The sequence below is a fragment of the Sinocyclocheilus rhinocerous genome, unplaced genomic scaffold, assembly GCF_001515625.1.
Source record: "Sinocyclocheilus rhinocerous isolate Xijiao unplaced genomic scaffold, SAMN03320098_v1.1 scaffold969, whole genome shotgun sequence".
Lineage (NCBI taxonomy): Eukaryota > Metazoa > Chordata > Actinopteri > Cypriniformes > Cyprinidae > Sinocyclocheilus > Sinocyclocheilus rhinocerous.
The window spans coordinates 70,242-90,326 of NW_015664218.1; the positions used below are offsets into that span (position 1 = coordinate 70,242).

Here is a 20,085-nt window from a genome sequence, read left to right on the forward strand (position 1 = left end):
TTTAGTGTGTGACTTTAGTGAACAAATGCTCACTTTGAGCTTTTATTTTGAGCAGGATATCTGCTTTGACTATTTAAAGCTGAACAAACATATTTTTGTTTTTCTTTAAATAAAATATGCTTGCTTTTATATTTTGTTATCTAATCACACATTTTTTAAGTTATGGCCTTTGCCTTTGTAAAACTTTTGCATGCACATGAAATTATTTTATATGAATACATTCTTCTATATTTATCCTAATAGTTTAAATGTACAGGCAATCATTCCAAAATGTTTATTTTTATTCTGCAGCTTGGAGTGCTAATGTTTGATTTCATTTAGATTTTTCTGTGACATTGTTTACTGTAGCTTGTAGGACTGAGGCATTTTAATTTTAGTGTTATAACCAAGAACTTTCGTTGGAGTGCACATTGTATTGTCAAGCACTGTCATGTCTCTTTGAGCTCACTAAGAAAAAATATCATAAATCATATTTTGCTCATATATCGTGGTAATTAAAGTAGCCTACCTCGGAGTACCATGATATGTTCATCTGTACCAGATGACTGATGGTGCTGCCTCAGTAGTTTTTTTTGTAAGGTTTTGTTGGATATCGCCCTTCAACACTTTTTTAACTGACATCTATCAAGCTCATAGTGACCTTGAGCACAGTGTCAAACCACGGGTCTGTTTATGCTCAGGGATTCTGTGTGGTTTGCTTAAGTAAACACAGAGCTCATTAATGGAGGGAGCATTCGTGTCCAAAATTCACTTGTTTATGTGAACGTCCCTCTACGAGGGCCAGGAGTTACCCAATTAAGTTAATTATAACAATACAAACTCTTCTGGCTCTGCTCACTGCAGCTATGGGCCAATTGTTGGATCAGTTGCCAGGGATGCTTTTGTGTGAGTTGTGACATTCTGGTTGTTGGCTGGGTTCATTTCATTTGCTCATTTGTCTCTGTCAGTCTCTTTTATAAGTTTTTAATAAATGTGGTCTTTCTTGATTCTGCAGTCAGTTGACGGATATTTGCCATTGACTGACACGATACCCACATTTTCAGTTATTTTTGGAAATAAGCAGAATTTCGTTTCAACTGACCACCAATTTGTTACCCGAGACAGGCTTGAAGTGGTTTTAACTCCTTTCAGTCAAAGTTTTTGGACAGGACAGATCATTTTGCACAATTTTTTTTTTTATACGGTTTTGTTCTAGACTCTTGTAAGGGAAGTCATATAACTTGTTTTATGTGATTTGTCTGTGATTCAAGTGGTGATTCTTCATGGTCATTTACTGCAGTCATCCGTCTAGAACACCTGTGACTCAGCTCCAAATGTAGGAGAAAAAGGAAGCATATTGGCATACAGAAACTGACCAGTGTTGTGACACATCCAGAAATAGCCAGGCTTCTTCTCACAGACATTTGGATAGTCAGTGTATCCTATGTGAATCACTGTATGACTGTAGGAACAGTAGTACAAATTTCCTTTTTATGGTGTGGCCAGGAGTAGTCAGGATTTCAGGAACATTGGTATGTTGTACACAATTATTACCTACATATTTAACAAAAACATTGTCGTTGTGACACAAAATGTCAGTTCTGTCACAATTTACTCAAATGTTAATCCTGTATGACTGTTTCTTTTGTGGAGCTCAATGTTAGGCAGAATCTTCACAGTGCTCTTTTTCATAGTGAAAGAATTCAAAAATGAAAGCATTATAAAGCATATGATTCATGTAATGTATTGGAGATTTTCTAATTTTAAAATGTATCTGGTCCTTATGTTTCTAGAAAAACTAGATTGTATCCTAATTGACAACGTCACATCATACACATGGAATCATGCTACATGCAGATATTCACTGGAGCCTGGTTTTAAGTTTGAGTGATGTTTGTGACAGATTCAGGTACATTTAGAGTTCTTGATGTTCCTAATTCTCCCAATTCTTCCTGACCAGTCTTGCTCTGTTTATAGTAGGGTAGAGGATGCCCTAAGCTTTTCTTGGCACAGAGAATTTTGAGGAAACTCCCATCTCTTGTTTGCACTGGTAATATTGTGTATTTGTCTTTTTTCTGGATAAAGGGGGATCTTCCAGTAATCCAGGGAAAATCCATAGGGAAAAAAGCATTCCTGCTTTCTCTCCTTTGGTCCATCATTGCCTTTTTCCACCTGGATCTTTTGTGTTCACTCACATTTCCTCCTGTAACTGTCTCATACAAACATATACACATTTCAAACTCATTCTTTTCCACAGCGCATGTCTTAACTAGAGCCCAGCTGTCATTTCCCCACTTAGCAAAGTCAACAGCCACTCAGGTAAGCTTCGCTTTAGGCCTGTAAAGTAGTAAAAGTGACCCACACACATAGTTTTAGGGGGTTTCTCAAGAGCTTAACAAGGTCTAGACAATCCTGGCTTCTTATAACTATATGAATCCTGTATTTCACAATGTGCTTTCATTTTGTTCTTCCGCTCTTAATAACGTCTTTCAGTGTGCTGAGCTCCAAATCTGTGCTGAGCACTGTACAGTGTGTTCTTAAACCCACATTTTATCACATAATTAGTTGGCCACAACTAATGTTTGCTGGTTATGCACAACATGGATGACCTCTTCTGAAAGACCGCCCGTGGATCACAGACACAGGCAAGGCAAGGCAAGGCAAGGCAAGGCAAGTACACATGGAATCATGCTACAGGCAGATATTCACTGGAGCCTGGTTTTAAGTTTGAGTGATGTTTGTGACAGATTCAGGTACATTTAGAGTTCTTGATGTTCCTAATTCTCCCAATTCTTCCTGACCAGTCTTGCTCTGTTTATAGTAGGGTAGAGGATGCCCTAAGCTTTTCTTGGCACAGAGAATTTTGAGGAAACTCCCATCTCTTGTTTGCACTGGTAATATTGTGTATTTGTCTTTTTTCTGGATAAAGGGGGATCTTCCAGTAATCCAGGGAAAATCCATAGGGAAAAAAGCATTCCTGCTTTCTCTCCTTTGGTCCATCATTGCCTTTTTCCACCTGGATCTTTTGTGTTCACTCACATTTCCTCCTGTAACTGTCTCATACAAACATATACACATTTCAAACTCATTCTTTTCCACAGCGCATGTCTTAACTAGAGCCCAGCTGTCATTTCCCCACTTAGCAAAGTCAACAGCCACTCAGGTAAGCTTCGCTTTAGGCCTGTAAAGTAGTAAAAGTGACCCACACACATAGTTTTAGGGGGTTTCTCAAGAGCTTAACAAGGTCTAGACAATCCTGGCTTCTTATAACTATATGAATCCTGTATTTCACAATGTGCTTTCATTTTGTTCTTCCGCTCTTAATAACGTCTTTCAGTGTGCTGAGCTCCAAATCTGTGCTGAGCACTGTACAGTGTGTTCTTAAACCCACATTTTATCACATAATTAGTTGGCCACAACTAATGTTTGCTGGTTATGCACAACATGGATGACCTCTTCTGAAAGACCGCCCGTGGATCACAGACACAGGAGGGCTGTATCACTTCTAGTCTGCATGCGGGTGTTAACATGGAAATTAAGGAAGGAATTTTAGTTATGCTTTAGCTCCGTAAAGAAGGAAAGGGATTTTCTCAAGGGTGACTCAGCAAACTGATAAGAACTGTTGAAAACGCAGCAAATGAGACTAATGGCCAGGCACAGATTAAATCTGCACTGATTTTGGGGCAAAACTGGCAGAACTGTGGATTGATAAAATGTGGTAAAATGTGTTAAATGGAACTCAGAGTAATGCACTTTTGTTACCACATTTACAATTAGTCATTTAGCAGCGGCTTTCATCCAAAATGACTCAAAAATGGTAGCTGAGCAAAGGAGCAATGTCATCAATAACATTCTTAACTTTTGAGTTAAAGGAATCAAGGAGAAGATCAACAGAGTCTGCAGAAATGCTTGGTGTTAAAGATATAGCAAAAACTGGGCAAAACTGGCAGAACTGTGGATTGATAAAATGTGGTAAAATGTGTTAAATGGAACTCAGAGTAATGCACTTTTGTTACCACATTTACAATTAGTCATTTAGCAGCGGCTTTCATCCAAAATGACTCAAAAATGGTAGCTGAGAGCAGTATCAAATTAGCCCAGTCATGATGAAACTGACACTGACTTATTTCCATTCTCAGCGCATGTACCTGGTCTTCATGTGCACAATTCATTGGTGCATGTTATTCCAACCATCAAAATGTAAAAACTTGCTTTGCCTTTGAAAACAATCCTAGCCGTCTAATATTTCTCTGTCATTTATAGACCACCACCATCCGATCAATTCCCCATATATCAAATCCCTCTCTACTGTTTATATTTTTATATATCCTGATTCACAGCAATACATTTTTACAGAAGTGTTTCGGCATTACATTGTTGACTTTAAAGCTGCATTTTTTTAAATGAACAAAAATCAATTATTAAGAAATGCATTTAAAAAAAAAATCAGTGTTCAAATCTTTCCTTGAATTTCCCCAGTGGTACCTTTATAATAATGACGCGTCAGATTTTGCGGTAAATATAAATTCCGTGTCTTTCCTTTTTGCGTCACATCTGTAAACAAAGAGAAGGAGGTCCGGTTATTGCAATTTTACCTCTGTAATGTGGTGTATTTTTGAGAAAAGTGAATATTTAACAAAATAATGAGGGTACTTGATTGTATCAATCGTGAATTGGAAAGTGGTCACTTAGATGGATGTGACTTCAGCCGAAAACGAAAAGGCGAAATAAGTTATTACATTTTATTATTAAACAAGATTACGAAGACAAACATTTTTTTCCTTAAAAAAAAAAAAAAGGTCCCACTTTATATTAAGTGGCCTTACTACTATGTACTTACATTTAAATTAATCATTTGGTACAATGCAATGTGTACATACATGTTTTTACATTGTACTTATATTTAAAAAAATACCTGCATGTAATTACATCTGTAATTAATTTCTGTAATTACATTTATAATTACACTGTTGACCCATCCCTGACACCTTAACCCACCCTTAAACCTACCCAAACCACCAGACTTGTCCCTAACCTTACCCGTATCCCACCTCAATAGCAGCAAAAGTGTTTTGCAATACAATATGAACACAATAAGTACACTGTACTTATTTTTTGATGTAAGTACATAGTAGTTAAGGCCACTTAATATAAAATGGGACCAAAAAATAAATAAAATACGCATACTGATAAAATGTTGGAATGTGTATTGATAAAGTAAAGAGTCCGTTTTTTATTTCAGGTTGACTTTAAATCAGTTTTATGTATGCAGGCCAAAAAGGGTGTAGTTATAATACTTGTCCTTAAACACTACATTTTTCTGAGACTTGCACATGGTCCTTTCTTACATTCAGACATTTCTTACATTGCTTTATTTTTTTATTTTTTTTATTTTAATGAACAAAATGGGTTTTGTTGTTCTTCTCCCTTAGCCTTGGAGCAGATCCTCTCGTTCTCTGAACTAAACATTTTTGGACAGTGATTATCTGACAAGGAGTGCAAGTTTTAATTTCAGTTAAACAGACACGCTGAAGTTGATGATCGTGAGGTCAGGAGATAAGTTTCTTTCAGGGAATGTCCTCTTAGCTTCAGTGTTAGCTGTGATGTCCTGATGCTATCTCTGCGTCTCACGCCATAACCGTCAGACATGCCCCCACGGCCGCCGGTTCCTGCGATCAGTTCTCAGGAATGTGCCGTTCTCTGCTGGTAGCTGCTCTCTTTGACTGAAGCATCTCGTGTTATCAGGGATCATATTGAATAAGGAATAAATAAGGATCTCGGAACAATAAAACTTGTCTTGTTGTTGCCTCTGGGCTGTGAATTTGTCAGATAAGAAGGCGTTTGTTAAACTGATGTGAGATGATAACCATAAACCCAAAATCTGATTACATGATAAATCACTTGTTGGATGGATCACATCCATGTAGCCATTTAGAAGTCTCACGTCAACATCCGAGGAATAACCCACACAAGAAAAAAGGGACCATACTGCCACCCCCTGCTTATTCCTACTAAGCCAAGTGTGGTATTTTTCTCTATAGCATGCTGATGGCCTGATATCAAACACGCTTAAAGCCAAGACTTCAACCAAGTCTGTGCTTGAAAGTGAAACGCTCATGCACAAAGTTAGAGATGTGTGGACAGCAGAGTGTGACCTCCCTGTCAATCCTCTCGGGTTAACTTTTGACCCCCAGATGAGGTCACAGCTGAGCCGTCACTACTAGGTTCAGACCTACAGGTATGCAGCATTTGTTACCATACAATATTATGAAATAGAATTATATTAGTCAGGGTAATTAAATAATTGAGTCATTTAAAAGTATTAAAAAGAATAAGAAAAAGAAAGAAAAATGTCTAAAATATATTATAAACAAATTTGTCACATAAATGACATTTTCAATTAAAAAAAACCTAAATTTGATAAAAAATACTGATGTAATTTGTAGACAAGAGTCATTAACAGCCATTTTTGGCATAGTAAGCATAACATTAAGAGTGAATATATGCATATTTAAAAAATATTATTTGCAAATAGTTCAAATGAATTTGTTTATAATACATTTTAGACCTTTTTCTTTCTTTTACTTATTCACTTAAATTATTTTAAATGCTTAAATTGTTAAATTACTCTGACTAATATCATTCTTTATAACATTATAGCCCCATTTTCGGGCTTGAACTGATGGTAAAACTAAGGACATTATGTACTGTCTTTACATTTATGTTGAAAGCTGAAGCTCGCGATTATGGCAAGGGGCGTTACATTTCCGATGCGTGCTTGTGGTGTTCGGCCAATCACAATGCACTGGGTCAGCTGGCCAATCAGAGCAGACTGTGCTTGTCGGAAGGAGGGGCTTTGTAGAAAACGACGCATTTGAGAGAGGCGGGGCATAGAGAACCTACAATAATGTACAGTATTTGAAAAATAATGTGTTCTTTGAACATTAAAGCATGTCAACATATTCTGTTACACCAAATACACAAAATAATTATCTTTAAAATAGCATCATATGACCCCTTTAATGTTATTTGGGTTAATTTTACAAGAACAAATGATGTTTATGTAAAATGCTAAGCAGGTGAAGTGATTAGCTTATTCTAAAATGCTTAAAATGACATATTTCAGCCTCATTATATGAGCAAAATCCACATTAGATTGCAATGGGAAGTTATTACAAACACTCAATGGTTATTTACAGTGAGTTTTGAGTACAAGTATTGCATGTACACACGAGTTGTGACTCACTTATGGACAGTAACTGTAATATTTTTACTGAAATCTTATTTGTAATTAGTTCCACTACTCATTATTATTACTGTAAAGCGTTACTAGTAACAGGTTACTGGCCAACACTGGTCAACATTAAATGCAACTTGAACATAATTAAAAACAAGGAAATAGTGAGGACTCTGCCTCCTCATTCCAGAACACCACTGTACGCCACTGGTCTGTTACAAATATTATAAAGGTGTTCCATCCGCATCAGTGGAAAAATGCAGACATTCAAGAACTATTAAAATAACTTAATGTCATGAAAATGATTTAGTTCCTGTGTTTTTAAACAAATAAAACAAATTCTGGAAGAAACGGATCCCTCACTCATATTAAACACATACTCTCTCCACCCGTGGCGGAATGTCACCCAGTGCCCTCCACAAGTGAATAGGAAATGTGTGAGTGCTCTGGATTTATGGCTCCACTGTTTTCTTCAGACAGCAATGAATGTGTGTTCATTTAAAGGTCAGTAGCACAATGTCTTGTGGTGTGCTGAATCGGTCATCTAATGGGGTTACATTGTTTTAACTTTTAATAACTATCAGACGAAGTGCAAAAAAAACACATAAGCTGAATGTTAGTGGATGTGCTAACCTTGAGAACATACAAATATATACACACATGTCTACTGAGGCTGGCATTCACAGGTGTGGGGAAATTAAGGGCACTTGACAGTTACCGAAATAGAGCAATATTTATGAGATGTTGGACTGGTATTAAACGAGCATGGGATTGGTCAGTATTTACACTTAGAACATGTCCTACCTAGAGTTTCCAGGAGGAAGAAACCTGTGGAAGTGGATGTCAGAGAATACACACAGCAACAAAGAGAGAAAGGACTTTGGCTGTTGTACTTGCTGCTGTGGAATGCAAGCCACCAATATTTTGACTTCTCCTTTGGAAACAGCTGCGTTTCCTTTTTCAAAGATATTTTTTCCTTATTTATCAGATCCCTTAGGGGAGATCCATCTCTGCTGTCTGACACAGACTTCCTCCTCTAAATCTGTGTCTCTAGCCAGCCCTGAGCTCACACACACCTGCTGCAGCACACACAGATGGCTCTAACAGGTCTCTCTGCCTGGCATGCTCACACAGACATAGACACACAGGTAGACACAGTTGTAGGAGACACCGCACACAATGGCTCAAAACACACACCAGAGGTATATCAAGACCAAATAGGTAGCAGATTTGATGTTCCGAAGTGATGGAAAAAACACCACGTGGCATGCCACAATGGCCAGAAATGGTCCTGTAAGATTTCAAACCCCTATCACTAATCTTTCAAGTAGGCGTACCAGTTCTAATTAAAAACTGGTGGAAAATTTCCATTTGTTTCCATTTTTCTTATACTGTTCAAAATGGCTTGTACCAGTTTGTAAGTTAAAGTGAATGTCATGAAATGCAGTCTGTGTAGGTAGCTGTTTGTGAATGTAAACAGTCTGCAAAGTATGGACTTCCAATACCGACAACATAGTTATAGATATAATACTGTTTACAGCTTTTTTAACACATACTCTAAGCGGTTGACCAGTCACAACAGACTGGACCAGCTGACCAGTCTGAGTAGACTGGGCTTTTCAAAATGGATTGCTGCAGTATGGACAAAAAAATACTATGGAGGTCAATGGGGACCAGCAACTGTTTGGTTACCCACATTCTTCAGAATGTCTTCATATGATGCAAGTTGCCATTGTTGCCTTTTGTCCAATGTTAATGCCAGAGAGGCTGGAATCTCCTCATATAAAAGATGCACACCTAAACAGTCAAATACATACAAAAATATGTCAAAATGCAAGTCGAATAGTGAGTATTCAGGTAAGCAGTTCATAAACAGTTCAATATTCATTTTACTTTTTTACCTACACTACACTACACTAATCGAAATTGGCATCAATAATTGTGAAATTCGCTGGTATCTAAAATATTGGTATTGTAACAACCGTATTTTAGCAAAGAATAACACTTAAATGAAAAACTTATTTTTCTACTGTAGCCTATTCTGCTCAAGATAAGGAAAGAAAATGATGATGGATGGCAATACATCTATTGGTCTCCAATTTTACATCATTATGTAATTCTCTTAATAAAGATATGCTTAGTTTTTCTGAAACTAAAAAATTGGACAGATTTTGTTTGTGTTTTGATAACATATTTGTTTTTATGAAAATAAGCCCAAGAATCTTTGCTGTGTCATTTCTAGGCTGTGAGTGCTGAGGCCTGCATTCTAGTACTGTTCACATATCTCTTTTGTGAGGTTGCCAAAGCACAAAGTACCATTAGTCTATCCCAAAATGTTTTGTCAGCTGTTCTCATGGATTATGCCTTTATTAATGTTTCTATATGCCGAAAAGAAGGAAAGAATGGGAATGTTTATTTTCCAGACCATTTCCTCCATTTTATGGAATTTCCTCCTCATACAAAAAATACATTATAATATTTGTTGACAGGTTGTTGGCTTGAGTAGGCACTCAAGTGAAAATGGATTTGTTTTATGCCTGTTAAAGATGGAACAGCTGACTCTTGTAATGTCTGTTAGCCTGTTGCATACGCATATGCAAAACCTAAACCTGACTTTAACATGACTTTGTGCCTGAACTGTTGAAAACGCACACACACACACACACACAGAAAATTCCTTTCTGTTCAGTATTCTCCTGACATGCAGGTATGATCATCTGACCGCGGCCATTCACCATGGAGATGATTAGCTTCAGATAGATGGCGTTGGTTACAGAAATGAAGAGATTGAGAGACATCAAACATCTTTTAACAGTTGCAATCATCACAAATTAGTGCTATTATCTAAATATCTTGCAAATACAGAGCAACACAGACAGATTTCTTTTCTTCCCATCTGAAATGTCAGATCAGTCCAATGAAGATTTGGTCCAACATACTATAAAAAAATACATTTTCCTAAAGGTCAGTACCACAAAATAAAACTGACAGGGTAATTTAATGCAAAATAAACCTGACAGTCCCTGATGTGAGCAGTGAAAATATTGCAAGGCAACTTGCCAAATAATAAATAAATAATAATAACTGGACATATTGATGTGAGTGTAAATTATTTTATTATGTAAGAATAAAGAAAGGGTAAAGAGACTTTAGAGAAATGAAACTAGCACAGCTGCAGGAAATGACTTGCTTGGGACAACAGTCAGTTATTGACCAATCAGAATCAAGTATTCCAGAGAGCCGTTGAATGATCTTAATTAACTATTGTCAGTTAGTGGATTCTGTAACACTTTATTTTAAGGTGTCCTTGTTACACATGTTACATGTACTTACTATTATAATAACAATTAATTACGCATAATTACATGCAAGTAACCCTAAACCAAACCCTAATCCTAACCCTAACCATATAGTAAGTACATGTAGTTAATTAATATTACTCAGTACACAAATGTATAATTACACTGTAACAAGGACACCTTAAAATAAAGTGTAACCGTGGATTCCAATTTGAAATATATTTTGTATTTGCATGGAACAAGAAATACAACATGTTGTTACAATGCTTCATGTTCCTTCATAAACCACTTAGTGCAACTTGATGTATTTCATAAGGTTTCTGTTAAGGGAAGAGCATCATTGTCTTTAAACACAAAATCTAGTAAGTTTTCAACATTGTATAACTACAATGAAAAGAGCATGATCTCTATCCTAGTGTTCACACCAACCAATGGATCTTTATGACCGTGTCATCTATGGTTTGCCATAAACTGTTGCACCTCTTGCTGACCTCTGCTCAGAGCTCTGACTCCTGTAGTTGCGCCTTTGATGATTTGCATGGGTCAGAGACTTAAATCATGGTTGCAGGAAATACCCACAGAATACTATGTCAAACCCCTGCCATCTCCCAGCTTCCCGAATACAAAACCCCATGAACCCCGACCTTTTATCTACATGCAATGACCATTTTAAAACTGGGCTATTGGATTTTCATTAACCTAGTGTTAGTCCTAAGAATTTGTTATATTGTTCTTCATTTCCCACTTTTCATATACCACTCAGGGTTAATAAATAATATAGGGGTGTGTCTCCCAAAAGCAGTTGTTCCACTGTTAACAACATAGTTCAACAATTTGGTTATTCCCAAAACCATTCACAAATATAATTGCAAAGTTGTGTGGTGAGAACTACAGCTTTCGACTTGTGGTTAGAAGTAGAGATCGACCAATATTCGTTCTGACAGATTTTTTTTCTTTTTCTTTTTCTTTTCATTAATCAGTTCCATTATCACTTTTGACCAGCGTTACAGCACTGTTTGTGAGGGGAAAGTTTAAGCTTATAGTTTAAGCTTGACGCTACATAAAACAGAGACACACTCAGAGTCGTGTAGTGGAAATAAAACTCAAAGTCCCAAACATTTTAACTTTACATTAATGTAACAAAAGAGATCAGTGCATACTAGAAATAAAATACTCAGGTATGTTTAATAGAATGACCACTGTATGCAGCATTTAACAAGATCAACTTGTTTAGTCCCTAAAGTCCCTAAATTATATTAACGTTTAGTGTTTATTTGCCTATTAATCATCATTTATGTACTTAAATGTCTGTGGAAATAACATCTTTGCAGGTGATTGTCATAGCATTTGAGTAAAAGTTTTGTGTAAATGCATAGAATGGTAAATGTGTAGCAAAATACACATTATTACACATGAAAAATGTAATGCTATGACAGCATTGATGAGATGTGTGTGTCGCTATAAAATGATCACAATAATAAATTTAACAGAAACAAATAAAAATTTAATAAATCTTGGTTCTGCATATCGGTTATCAGATATCCAATAATATCCAGTCCAGTCTATGTCTTTCATTCCATACCTGTATATACAGTATTTATTTCATTCCATATCTGTATATACCCTTATCCTAATGGTAACCTGTACATATACAAATGTATATATACAAATTCTACATCTTTTAGAATGAAAGCGATATTTTTGAAGTGCATATGTATGAATGTGCCCTAGTACCTTGGAGTATGATGTAAGTACCTGGCATTTACATTTGTATTTGAATATTTCTGAGATTAAAACATTTGACAAGTAGTTTTATCTGTTTCATTGGTAACTTTCACACAATAAATCAGTAAACTGCCATTAAATTGCACCACATCTGCTGTTCACACAAACAACGGCTTTTCATCTCCTTACCGTTAAGATATCATTTACACATCATCAGCAAAATGTCTGTAAACTATGTGATGTCAGCCATCTGAAATTACCTTTGAATGCTTTGCCATTTTTCATCATCTACCCAAATATGGAGAATCACTGCTTGTGGTGACATTTCTGCAAGATTACATTCCGCTGCTTCTTGCACATTTCGTGACACTGGTGCTAAAAGCACATTAAATTTTCCCCCAAACACATGAAAGTGAATCTGCCTACGTTTTATTATGTTAGTTATTATACAAATTGTTGCAGTTTGGAAATGAAATGTCCGGTGCATGGCGCTGAAAGATGAATGCTCTCCCACGTTTTGAAAATAACATTCCACCTATACTAAATCCTAAAACCTAACTGGTGATGTTTAACAAAAGAAAAAATTGCATAATAATAAAAATTCATATATCAATCAGGGTTAGTAAATTATCCCGGGCTATTTCACAAAAGCATAGTTAGCAATCTATAATTTCAAGTTCCCTCAATAGCACTCAGGACAAGTGCAGTGCTCTACCAGGTACACAGTAAAAAAAAATCCGTAAAATTTACGGTAAAAAAACAGCAGCTGTGGTTGCCGGAATTTTACCGTAAAAAAATACAGTAGCATTTCAGGTTTTACCGTTTTAACTTAAATTTACAGTTAAATACCGTAATTTCATTAACTGATATAATGTTAATATACCAACCTATTGAAGTACTGAAATCTGTTTAGTACCTTTGTAATACACTAATAACCACCAAAAGCAGGTGGTGATGAGAAAGTCACATGATGAACCAAAGCCCATCACAAGCAGCTTTAGCATTTTTACAGTCTTTTACCATTAAATTCACGGTTATTTTTTACAGTGTGAGCTACAGTAAACTTTTTCTATATAGTGCCTTATATAATACAGATTGTGTCAAAGCAGCTTTACAGTGTTAAACTGGAATAATGTGTGCTGATAATGCAAGAGGACGATAGAAAACAGTCAGTTTATCAGTTAAAGTCAGTTCATTGTTGATTCAGTAATGTCATCATCCAGCTCAGTTCAGTTCTCTTCAAATAGTGTGTGTGCAGTGAAGTCAACAATGTTGCCAGAAATTGTGTCCCCAACTAAGCAAGCCAAAGGCGACAGTGGCAAGGAACCAAAACTCCATCAGTGACAGAAATGAAAAAACGTCTCCAGGTTACTGATGTAACCATGGTTCCCCAAAGGAAACGAGATGCTGTGTCGAAACGCTATGGGAATGCCTTCAGCGTGACCACGCTCTGAATCACGTGTGTAATCAGTCCAATGGATGGGCGAGACGTCACGGGCGGGGTGACGTAGTGACCAAGACGCTTAAAAGCACGTGCGGTGGATACAGCGGCAGCTTCTGGGAAATTAAGTAAGCGCTCACAGGCAGTGCTTAATTTGTAAACGAAACATTGCCGGATCCAAATCAGCAGTTAAAAGGCGCCATGACTGACACTGACAATACAACTTCAGTTTCGTCGGAACATTCAATGACGTCACTAAACGGTGATGACACAACTATAAGAGCATCTTTCACAAGTTTCTGCATGGACCTAACTATACAGCCAAGGTTTTCCAGCCCTGGGTCAAAAATGGGTCGCCAGGATGATTTAAGGCAAATATATGTAAGTTACATTATAAATAACAACATTTGTTTCCATAAAAATGAAATACAATCATAATCTATATAGAAAAGGTATAAATATGCAAAATATATCTGACATAAATAATTAAAAGATATAAAACAGATGTGAGGTGCGGCGATCCGCAAAAAAGTTCACGGAAAGGAAACCGAGAACTGAGATGACGAAACGCGCATCCTGTTTGTTTGCTTAATTACAAAAACATTTACATTTAGTCATTTAGCAGACGCTTTTATCCAAAGCGACTTACAAATGAGGACAATGGAAGCAATCAAAATCAACAAAACAGTAATGATACGCAAGTGCTGTAACAAGTCTCAGCTTAACGTAGTACATGTAGCAAGGTTTTTTGTACTTATATAGGCCTAATCAATAAAAAGAAAACAGATAGAATAGAAAAAGAATAGAGCAAGCTAGTGTTAGAGGCCTTTTTTGCTTTTGTTAATTGTAAAATAAATAAAAATAAAAAGAATACAAAAAGAATAGAGAATCTAGTGTTTGTTTTTTTATTTATTATTAATTCTTTTTAACACTTTGCGGGTTGTCTTTTATTCTTATCTGTATGACCAAAAATTGAGTATTTAATGTGTTAGCTGTTTGATCGCGTTGGCGCCTTGCGCGTGCGCGCACACACACACACACACACACACACACACACACCACATATTCTAGCCATTCAAACTTGCCATCGCAGTCTGTTCATTATCAAAATAAAATACAGTCAGCCAAACATATCATTATAAAGAGTCTGTAGTATAACCGGTCTACAGCTACTGTTATGCCAAGCGCATTTTTGCGCATTTGAAGAGGATGATTTTTTTCGTCGATATGCGAACGTGCATGAAGCCTAGTCTACATTATAAATATAGTTTAACATTGAAATACATTGCGGATATGGAAACATTGGATTTGTGCCGAATGAGAGAGGTACGTGAGACCAACGGTACTTTCAGTTTCGCTTTGTTTTGGCTTCTTTAGCTTTATATTTTTTTCATTCTTGATCTGTTCTACGTACCGTTACATTTAAATGATTTGTTTCAGAGTGAGGGGAACTAGGCTATGATTATAGTGTTAATGATGTTTATACATTATAATATTTAACTTTATTTGGTATTATTTCTGGTATTTCTGGTATTATTACACTCTCTCCAAACGTTCCGCTGCTCACAAAAGAGTGGAGAGAGTGGGTTAAGCAGTAGCACCAATCAACGAGAGTGATTTTGAACTTAAGAAAGCTGATTGGTCAATAATATGTTGAGGACCAATACATAATCTACAAATCATGCTCCAAATACATCTACATAAACCCGCAATCGCTCTGTCTCGTATGTATGCACGCACTGTCACGATCTGCACTTATTAATGCCGGATCTTTAAAAACACATACCGGAACGCAAAAATCCGACATTTTCCAGAACAGGATCCGGCTCAAATTAAGCACTGCTTGCAGGGATGCCGGAAGTATGGCACTGAGACGCAGCGTCTCGTTCCCTTCAGGGAACCATGGTTACATGGGTAACCTGGAGACGTTCCCCTTCAGGAACTCGAGCTGCGCTGGAACGAGTATGCCCACACCGCCAGACTTACAAATCCCTGCCTAGTGTGGAAGAGCACAGCTAAAGCGAGAGAAAGAAGAATCCGAATCCGAATCAGAAAGAGCTTTATTGCCAAGTATGTTTGCACATACAAGGAATTTGTTATAGTGTCACAAGCTTCCAGTACACAGAGACAACAACAACACACAGATAATAAAAATAAGATGTGAATAAAATACACATGCATAATGAGCTTGTCACGATCGTTGGTGGCAGTTTCAAAAACACTCCAATCAGTGCAGTCGAAACAGGCTTGTAATGCCTGCTCTGTTTCGTTGGTCCATCTCTTTACAGACTTTACTACAGGTTTAGCAGATTTAAGTTTATGCCTGTAAGTCGGTATAAGATGAACCAGGCAGTGGTCAGAGAGTCCTACAGCTGCTCTGGGGACCGAGCGATATGCATCCTTTATTGTGGAGTAACAATGGTCCAGTATATTACTGTCTCTGGTGGGACATGTGATGTGCTGTCTGTATTTTGGCAGTTCACGGGAAAGATTTGCTTTATTAAAATCCCAGAGAATGATTAAAACAGAGTCCGGGTGTTGTTGCTCTCTCTCTGTGATCTGATCAGCGGGTTTCTGTAAAGCTGAGCTCACGTGCGCTTGCAGAGGAATGTAAACACTCACGAGAATGAACGAGTGAAACTCCCTCGGCGAATAGAACAGCTTACAGTTAACGAAGAGCACTTCTAGATCGGGACAACACATCTTCTTTAACGCTGTAACATCTGTACACCACCTTTCGTTGATGTAAAAACATGTCCACTCCGCCAACTACAACGTTCAGCAAAACGTCCGAATAAACGAAATGCGGTAGAAGATTGTGTGGTGTGTTCTGCCGAATGTTCAGCAGCTCATCCCTGGTAAAACTGATCGTGTTTGAGAAACAAAAAACAGGAAAAACGAACAAAAACAGTACAAACACTGGAGAGTCAAACACTGAGGCTGCCGTCTGCGGCCAGGAGTGGTGCAGAATGCAGGTAGGCACCTGACAAAGTAGGCGGGGACATCCCTCCCAAAGGCCAACTTCAGAAGGAGTGAGCCTTGACCCCCAACTGAGGGGGGAGATCAGAGGACTCGAGGCTATGGAATAACATCCCGATCCACCGCTTAGCATAAGCTTCTCTGGACGGAGGCCTCAGCCTCAGCGCACTGTGGAGGAAACATGTAACCAGGGGGTGTCTGCCCACTGACTGACCACCGAGAGGGGCATGGTAGGCCACAATGACCGCCACGTAGACCTCCAAGGTGGAGTGGGTTAACCCTGCAGAGAAACGGGCCTGCAGGAACTCCAGCACTGTACCAACTGGGCAGTTAACTGGGTCGAGCTGGCGGTCTCCGCACCAAGAAGTGAAAGCTTCCACTTCAGGGCTAACTTCCATAGCTCCGGGCGGGGGTGAAAGATCGTATCCTCCGCCTGTGAGAGGAGGTCCCTCCTGATGGGAATATCCCATGGAGAGCAGTCGAGAAGGTTATCAGATCTGAGAACCATACTCGGCCCGGCCAGAACGGGGCTACTAGCAGGAGAAGGACCCCGTCCTGGCACACTCTCTTCAGAACAGAGCAATCGGGGTAAAGGCGTACAGACGAAGCCTCGGCCACGTCTGTACCATGGCATCCAGCCCCAATGGAACTGGATGAGTCAGAGAGAACCAGAGGGGACAGTGCGATGTCTCTCGAGTCACAAACAGATCCACCTTAGCCTGGCCAAAAACTCTCCATGCCCCGGGCCTCGGCCACTGCCTCGACAGGATGTCTGCTCCCATAATGAGAAGCCTAGGCATGTGAACTGCTCTCAACGAGAGGAGTTTGCCCTGGGACCACACAAGGATCTGGTGCGCCTGCCTGTAAAGGGGACATGAACACAGTGATGGAACTTCCTGTGATGGGAAAGGATGGAGATGGGCCGAGCTCTAGGAGTGGAGTCCTCAGCATAACGACTCTCAAAGCGAAAGGAGGCCTCTACACTCCACGCTAGCTTAAACTCAGACTGTCCTAGCAGAGCTCTGGCGAGCGGAGGCCTCAGAAACTATCTGTAGTGAGAGCAGGCCTGACGACACTCGCAGAAAAACAGCCACTCTTGGAGTGGAGGCCTCAACATGACAACTCTCTAAAGCGAGATGAGGCCTCTCGCAGCGCAACCCTTCATCCTTCTTTGGAACGATGAAGTACCGACTGTAGAACCCGGACTCCCTGTCGAGAAAAGGGACTACCTCGATGGCCTCCTTCCTCAAAAGAGTGTTTACTTCTTGTTCCGTTACCAGAGCCTGCTCGGGGCCCCACCGGAGTGGGAATCACCCCGTTGAACTAAGGCGGAAGAGAACCATGCTGGATTCTGTAGCCTCTCTCTACAGTGTGCAGGACCCACCAAGACACATTTGGCAGTAGTTTCCATGCTGCCAAGTAGTCTGCTAAGGGAATCAGTCTCTCGAGACTGACCTCTGGTGTAAACAGATAGGCTAGGTTGGTGCCCTGAAGCGGCGAACCAGCAGGGGACGGCCGAACTAGCTACTCTAGAGACCTCCGAAGAGGTAGCGAGCCTCTTAGTACCACTACATCCCCGAGTGGTGACTGAGAGAAGCGCTCGCTGGAGACCGCTGCGCCCTGAAGCACCGTAAGTGGCAGGGTTGACAGACCGATCTCCTGAGGGCACTGAGGAGAGAAGGGCACCGTGTAATGTGGTGTACACCGCTCTTCCCCAGAGGGGCCTGCCCTCTGAGGTCCTGAGCCATGGCATCAGGACTCTCATAGCTGAAGTCTCCTATTGAAAACGACGGTCCTCAGATCCGCATCATCTCCTAGGAAGACTAGACTGATAGAACCAGAGCCTGCCCGGGGCAGGACCCAATGAGGCGCGCTTGGCAGGGGCTCCCACACCGCCAGGTGACCTACTAAGGTGAACTTAGAGTGGCTAGGTCGGTGCCCTGAAGTGACGAACCAGCCGGGGATGGCTGAACTAGCTACTCTAGAGACCTCCAAAGAGGTAGCGAGCCTCTAGGGGGCAGGGCCTCAGAAGTCCTAGGCCTTAGGCGTCAGGACATTTTAGACGAAGACTATCCAGTGAGAATGACGATCCGCAGAACCGCCTTCCTCTAGAAGCCTTTGGCCTGGGCATGGCTCCCTGAATGAGGGGCTGGAACACGGTAGGTTGGGACTGCTCCCGCCCAGCAGCCCCTGCTGACCGCCTCAACCTCCTCGGCGGAAGAGAGGTAAACACGTGCTCTCCCTCGAGAAATTTTTATCCCAAGAGCCCCTGTATATCTAACTTCTCATAGTCAGATAAATACTTCATTTAATTCCTCAGAATTAAATGCAGCCAAACAACCAGACGAGTAAACACGGTCTGGTGTGATAAGATTCATATCAAAAAACGAAAATGATGTAATGCACGCGTTGCCTCGGCAGCACGCGAGCCACTCGGTCACACAAACAATATCAATCTCCTCGGAGAAAGATAGCTGCAGCAGTGAGCTCTCACTCAGAGGGGGAAGAAACCGCAGCTCGGGCTTCCGAACCTAGAGAGAGAGTGCTAGATCTAGGGAACGCGGGTGGAGATAGGGAAAGCCCGTCTCCAATCCGTCCGCCAGATCATGTGCGATCCCCGCAATCTCAATCACCACCGTGCCTCAGCAGCAGCGGGACCGGAACTGCAAGATCACAGGCACGGACACACTCCTCGGAGCGTGCCCGGCGAGAGCAGAGCGTTTAACAGCAGGAAAAGCACAATCAGCCCCCTCGAGAGCTGACTGCACGAGCTCCGCTCCCCAGTAATGCTGCTCATTATAATATTAGGCATAATACGCTTGTAACTGATGCTTGTGCAACTGGCGAGCTCATCAATGCCCTCCATATCAGCCTCCTCGGAGGAAGACAGGCGGAGCATCGAGCCCTTTCCCCGGGGGGAAGAACCGCAGCGCGGGCTTCCGATCCCCGAGTGAGGGCACTGGATTTGGTGGGTGAGGAAGAAGATAGGGACTCGCCCGTCTACATTCCCTCCACCGGATCCATTTACGAACCCCACGAGCACAGCAGGGCTGGCACCACGAGAAACGCTGGAGCACGCTGCGTGCTTCGCTCCCAAGCAGACAACACACAAACTGTGTGTGTCCCCACCCGAAATATAGCGCGGGCAGGGAGGAACACACAGCCTAAACGCTGCCTGCTCTTGCCCAAATGCTTCTTTTGACTGAAGCTTTGACATAATAGAGCTTATAAGTGGACAAACAACACTAAATAAGACTCCCAACAGATAGCGACTGACACACACACAGAGCGCTTGCTGAATGACAGAAAGCTGCCGCTGTATCCACCGCATGTGCTTTTAAGAGTCCTGGTCACTACGTCACCCCGCCCGTGATGTCTCGCCCATCCATTGGACTGATTACACATGTGATTCAGAGCGTGGTCAC

The 20,085-nt window shown here is 40.2% G+C and overlaps 1 protein-coding gene across 3 annotated transcripts in view; it reads left to right on the forward strand.

Annotated features, from left to right (window-relative positions):
* LOC107730008 (bone morphogenetic protein 6-like) overlaps positions 1 to 20,085 on the forward strand; it is a 55,609-nt gene that overhangs the window by 1,422 nt on the left and 34,102 nt on the right. The window lies entirely within an intron of this gene.